Genomic DNA, 6,840 nt, shown 5'->3' on the forward strand with positions numbered 1-6,840 from the left:
TAATGCGGTTTCAAATATTTTTGACGATTTTTGGTGATTGCATCAAAATCTCATCTATTACGTCATTTTCGAAACCATACGAATTTTGATTGGCTAAATCGGACGTTGGGAGAATTTGCTATGGAGTGGTGATTTTTTTACTACACCGAAACCAAAGATTTATCAACTTGTTGTTTTTCGACACCATCATTGCGACATTAACAATATCTTCAAACATGACCGTTGTTCCCTTGAACACTTACAGTTTTGAGTAAGAAAATCGCCAAAAACTAAGATTCATCAACGTCATTGTTTATCTTGTCACGTCACAGTCATTATCATCAGCTGTTGAGCACCTTGTCAAAGAAGTCGGCACATGGAAATCACAATGGGAAGGTGGATTTTGCATACATTTTGAGGTAAATACGTTGTAAATTGTAACTCTTTATCATCGGTACCCATTTATTCTTATTGAATTTTGTTGAAGTGAATCAAAACATTCATAATTCGTCATTATTTCGATAACCGACGACGAAAACCGTTGACCTATGAATCAATCAATAAATCAATAAAGTTAGCAAAATGGAAATTAAATGCTCGGAGAAAGATTGTTTAATATTAGTTATAGTAGACTTGATTTTTTCCAAGCCAACTGTTACATAATAATTACCCCCTCCCCCCTTTAATTCCTCCTTGGTTAAGTGTATGCAATAAATTAAAACTATTCATTTATGTAAACATAGCTCCTTCACTTTGGTAGTAAGGGGTGCACCCCCCTTAGGCCTATATTATCATATATACCCAGTCTATCTCTCCTTAGGCTTAGTAATTTTTTTATACTTTTATACACCACCCACACAAATGAACAGTGCTGGTGTTTTTTACATGTTAAACAGAGAATGACATTGTTTCTAATCAGAATTATTTTTTTTAATTGTGATATATTTAAGCATGAATTTTATAAATATAAAACTTGGATTTGTTTCACAAATAGTATTTGTATATCCATTGTCATTTCTAAGTTTATGGGAAAATACCAGTCACACAAAGACAAAGAATTTATAAATGCATGTACACACAAATAAAATGTACTATTAACTCATATTTCAGTTTCAAAACAGGCCACTGAGATTTTACAAAATGAGAGTTAATATAATTAACTATAATTTAATTTTTAGTTAAAGATATGAAAATTTTAAATTGATCACCACTTTCATTCAATTGACATTTTAAAGACTATTTATTACCATGATTACTTGTAGGATTTGCTTGATAACTATTAAAATGTTATAATCCAAATAAATGACTTTAAAAGTTGTCAACCTACATTGATGTAAATATTTCAATATTATACAGATTAAATACCTAACAGGGTTTTTTTTAATATTTGCCACTGGACGTTAAGCAACCAACAATCAATCTTTTTTTAAATATCTCATGTATTGTCTATTTCCTACATGCTTTTTAGGTGTGTTTATTGCTTTTAAAGTTTTGATTATGCAATTTTATATTTGTCTTTTGCAGAATTTGTATTCACTGTTTTTTTTTACTGCTTCCAAGTGACTTGACATGTAGGAGGTCTGCATTATCATGTAAGCATTCAAATATTATATTATTGTTACTGACACTTATTTCATAGTCACATAAAGTGATATGAAAGCTATTTAAAGATTAATTGCTTATGATTTTAGATTAATCTGTCTATTATATTTATGTGTTAAGAAAGTAAACAAACATGGCAATTATTTTATTACAAAAATGTAAATTTACTATTGGTTTTACCAACCACTGCTGATACTAAGGGCTTATGCTATTAAGCTTTCTAAAATTTGATTATATTGAAGTTCTCTTTTTGTATCAGCATAAGAATAAGATACTTTTTATGTTCAAAATATTAATAACAGGGCACATTAAGAGCATATAAATCAAGTACAAGGATGGAAGTGATAGATATTATGCATATATATAGCAATGGGGCTTATAAATTTATTATATTGTGTATCATAACATTTTTTTGTTGTTGCAGGATTTTAAGATGAATGAGAAACAATGGCTACTTCCAATACAATAGCACATTTGATAAAATGAAAAAGACACAAGGACTGCACTTGTCATTCTAAGGAAGATCAACAAATGAAACCTAAACAGGGATCCATAATATTTTCATATCAGATAATTCCTGTACATGAGATATTTAATTTTCCTGAAAAGGCAACTCTTTACGTATACATATATGTGACAAAATGAATGGAATCAAGACTGTTTTAACTGTGCTAAAAGGAATACAAATTAGAAGTTTATTGACAGTATTAAAAATAAGTGAGAAAAAAATTTAGCTGTATGAAAAAGCAGGTTCAACAAAAGGATATTTTTTGAAATAAATGAATAACTAACTGCAATGATTCTGGAAAATGTGTTAATTCATGATCAACAAAGGAAAAATTTGTAAGGAAGTGGATTATATATAGTGTGTGATATTGTGTCCTAATAATGATCACTGAGGAGAGGATGTTTCACAAAACTTTTACTTCATAAATGTGTCACTGTGTACAAATTGTGATTTCATTCGGCGGATAAAGTATATATAGGTGTGATCCATGGAATAAAAAATTAAAATTATTAATATTGTTTATTAATAATAATATGAAACAATAGCAAAAGTGTTAGGAATGATGAAATGTTTTCACATACAAATTAGCAAATAGATTCATCAATAGGATCACCCATTCCCTAATTTCTATGATTGTGAAACATGTTTTATAACAAAAACAAAAAAATCTAGATGCTATTTGGTTATGATGGTAAGTTGTGACACATTGAAAAACATACAACATGCAGTAAAAGAAGTCATGTTGGCTGCATTTAATACACAATTTCAAATCAATCAATCAGTGAATGTATATTTTAATTTACTTAAGTTAAATGAAACAATTTTGATATTGCCCTGTAGAATTTTCTGTCAGACACTGATCATACAATCCTTACAAAAACATTCACTCCCCCTTTTTAGAAAGTACATTATAATGCTTATTGAATAGCAATTATCAATATTAATTCAATTATCTAATTACATGAAGCTTAAAAAGATGATAAATATTATAACTTTAACTTTTCAACATGGTTTAAACTGAAGTCTGCTAGTTTTATGCTGTGTATCCTTAAAAATAAACACCTCATTGATGGTTAGCATTGCAATTATAAAAGATAATATATTATATTGATATAAATAAAATATAGATAATTAAAACAGTTGTCCAAGTTCATGAACTATTCTAAATTATACAGATTAAGGCCACAGATACATAAAGTGGGGTCTGGACTGAGGGGGGGGGGTCAATTAGTTGTCAAGAGAATTTTTATCTATTATTATTTTTATTCAAATAGCATCTTTTCTTTTCCCTGCAAAATTATTATTAAATATTCTTAAAAAAACGGTACACCCTATATATATACCTATATTTCTGTTTCCTGTACCTTAAAAAGAAGGCACAGATTACAGATGTTTTCCTAATGCATGAAGAGCAAGACTTTGGTTACCTTGCTTGCTTTATTTGTATTTTGTACAATACTAATTTAAATTACATACAATTGAATTTAACTATAATATTTACAGGTTTAAGTCTGCCTATATTTATGACAACCTTAAGTGCTTTAAGCTTTGGTAAATGTTTATACAAACAAAACAACCAAGCCAACCAAAGTTTTACTCTACAAGCTTCAGGAAATTAGCTGTAAAAGAAAACATTCTGCAGTTTTAGAATTTTTATTCTCATAAACTAAATACAAATTTAAGTTACAGAGATGATGGTACATATACATACATAGAATAAATACATATTCTTGAGTTTTAAGTATGCTTGAATAAGACACAGAATGTTCATTGAATGTGTACATGCCTGGTGTGAAGGGAGTGTGTGATAAAAATGTTGCAGGATTTGAAATATTAGCTCTTGGACTATCATATTTGGTATAAATTGATTTAATAGTCCTATACTTACCGACCATCATAAGATTATTTTTTTTTTATAATCAACATCTGTTTTTCTTAAACTATGTTTTCTATCAGTATGTGGTAATTAAATTATTGAGAGAAAAATAAGCAGGACATTGAATATATATTCCAAGCTGTTATTATATATGGTGTAATTGCCACTGTGACCAACGATTAAATGATGTACAGTGTATGGGTCTGTATGATTTATGAGGAATGATCAAGTTTTATTGTACACTCTGACAGTTTACACTGTTACAAGAGGCAAAACCCAAACATGAGAGGCACGTCTTCATCTGACAAAATAGAAAACACATGCAATTCAAAGAACTATCTGATTGATTGAATGGTGTTTAACAACACTTCCCGCACTGTTGTGTGAATACACGGAGGCCATGTTTTATTGGTAGATAAATCAAGTGTCCGTAGAAAAAATTAATGCATAATTTTTTTGCCAAAAAATACAAAACAGAAAGAAAAGGGGCTTCATATAAAAATCCGATGTGTAATTATAATCATTCTGATCTATTCTACGAGTAAAATATACATTTTAATAGTTTGTTTCTTTTATTAAATAAATTGGTTATGGTGAAGATGCAACAAAGAGTACATTTAAATAAAGATCTGCAACAATTTCCCGATGAGTGAAATTTTTATTTCTTATTACAGAGTTACCTCCCTTTGAACGTCACTTGTGCGTTTGTAAACAATGACGGACCCAAAAACTTGTGAAAACTGCTACTCGGTTCCTGTTGTTTATACCGTTTAAGTGTTAGATGATGTAATATCTGAAGGTCATAGTATTTTTGGCGCATTTCAGTCGAAAATCTCCGTTTATTTAATTATTCTTTTTATTATAAGGAGGCGAGTAGCACTTTTCTAATACTTTGGTATATAAGCTATCCACAGATAACAATACTTAGAAAAACAAGAGTGTCTACGCGCTAGCATTTTTGAGTTTACTGTTTTCCCGTTTATAAATAGATTTTGAGTGTCACGTGATAACCACGTGATAATTTAAGAATGTTATTTTTGAAAACGAAAATTTATATTGTCAACATAATAGCAAAACTAAAAAATATAACAAATTACACTATAAACAATAAATGAGTCAAAAAGTATATTTATTAAAAGTTTTAAGTATCATTTTTTCATTTTTTTTAAAATACAGCATTAACATACCCGCGAGGATCTATCTGCCCTGATATTTTCGGACAAATCGGATAATCTGTTGTTGGGTTAGGTTGGGCTGCTGCCCCTGGATTGGTTATTTTAAGGAAATTTTGCAGTTTTTGGTTATTATCTTGAATATTATTATAGATAGAGATATACTGTAAACAGCAATTATGTTCAGCAAAGTATGACCTACAAATAAGTCAACATAACCAAAATTGGCAGTCAACCCCTTAAGGAGTTATTGCCCTTTATAGTCAATTTTTAACAACTTTTCCTCATATTTTGTAATTTGTACAAAAATCTTCTCTGAAACTACAAGGCCAAATTTAACCAAACTTGGCCACAATTATCATTTTATAGTTTAAAAAATGTGTCCGATGATCCCGCCTACCAAACAAAATGGCCGCATGACTTAAATTAAAACATAGTGGTCAAATGCAGTATTTTATTTATATCTTTGAAACAAAGACATTAAGAGCAAATTTTTTTAAGATTTCAATGTCCATCAGAATAAGATCTGTTCCCTCTTGGTTTTTGGTAATTAGCTCACCTGGCCCGAACGGCTAAGAGAGCTTTTCTTATCACTTGGCGTCCGGCGTCCGTCGTCGTCCGTCGCCCGTCGTCGTTAACACTTACAAAAATCTTCTCCTCTGAAACTGCTGGGCCAAATTTAACCAAACATTGCCATAATCATTATTAGGTTATTTAGTTAAAAAATTGTATCCAGTGACCTGCCCAACCAACCAAGATGGCCGCCATGGCTTAAAATAGAACATAGGGGTAAAATGCAGTTTTTGGCTTATAACTCAAAAACCAAAGAATAAAGAGCAAATTTGAGCAAATGCAATTGTACATCAGGTAAAGATCTATCTACCCTGAAATTTTCAGATGATTCGGACAACTCTTTGTTGGGTTGCTGCACCTGAATTGGTAATTTTAAGGAAATTTTGCTGTTTTTGGTTATTATCTTGAATATTATTATAGATAGAGATAGCGTGTAAACAGCAATAATGTTCAGCAAAGTAAGATTTACAAATAAGTCAACATAACTGAAATGGTCAGTTAACCCATTTAGGAGTTATTGCCCTTTATAGTCAATTTTTAACCATTTTTCGTAAATCTTAGTAATTTTTTTACAAAAATCTTCTCCTCTGAAACAACTGGGCCAAATCATACCAAACTTGGCCACAACTATCATTGGGGTTTATACTTTAAAAAATGTGTGGCGTGACCCGGCCAACCAACCAAGATGGCCGCCACAGCTAAAAATAGAACATAGGGGTAAAATGCAGTTTTTGGCTTATAACTAAAAAACCAAAGCATTTAGAGCAAATCTGACATGGTGTTCAATTTTTCATCAGTTCAAGATCTACCTGCCCTGACATTTTCAGATGAATCGGACAACCCGTTGTTGGGTTGCTGCCCCTTAATTGGTAATTTTAAGGAAATTTTGCTGTTTTTGGTTATTATCTTGAATATTATTATAAATAGAGATAAATATTAACATCAATAATGTTCAGCAAAGTAAGATTTACAGATGAGTCAACATGACCGAAATGGTCAGTTGACCCGTTTAGGAGTTATTGCCCTTTTTAGTAGCTTTGACCATTTTTCGTAAATTTTATTAATCTTTTAGAAAAATCTTCTCCTCTGAAACAACTGATCCGTTTAGGAGTTATTGCCCTTTATAGTCA

The 6,840-nt window shown here is 30.5% G+C and overlaps 1 long non-coding RNA gene across 1 annotated transcript; it reads left to right on the forward strand.

The window, feature by feature from the left end:
- The first annotated feature begins 249 nt into the window (after window positions 1-249).
- On the forward strand, window positions 250-2,119 carry LOC139494855 (uncharacterized). Its single transcript, XR_011657181.1, has 3 exons — window positions 250-398; window positions 1,504-1,571; window positions 2,006-2,119. It is a non-coding gene; the product is annotated as an uncharacterized lncRNA (long non-coding RNA).
- The last annotated feature ends 4,721 nt before the right edge of the window (window positions 2,120-6,840 follow it).

This window comes from Mytilus edulis, chromosome 11 (genome assembly GCF_963676685.1).
Source record: "Mytilus edulis chromosome 11, xbMytEdul2.2, whole genome shotgun sequence".
Lineage (NCBI taxonomy): Eukaryota > Metazoa > Mollusca > Bivalvia > Mytilida > Mytilidae > Mytilus > Mytilus edulis.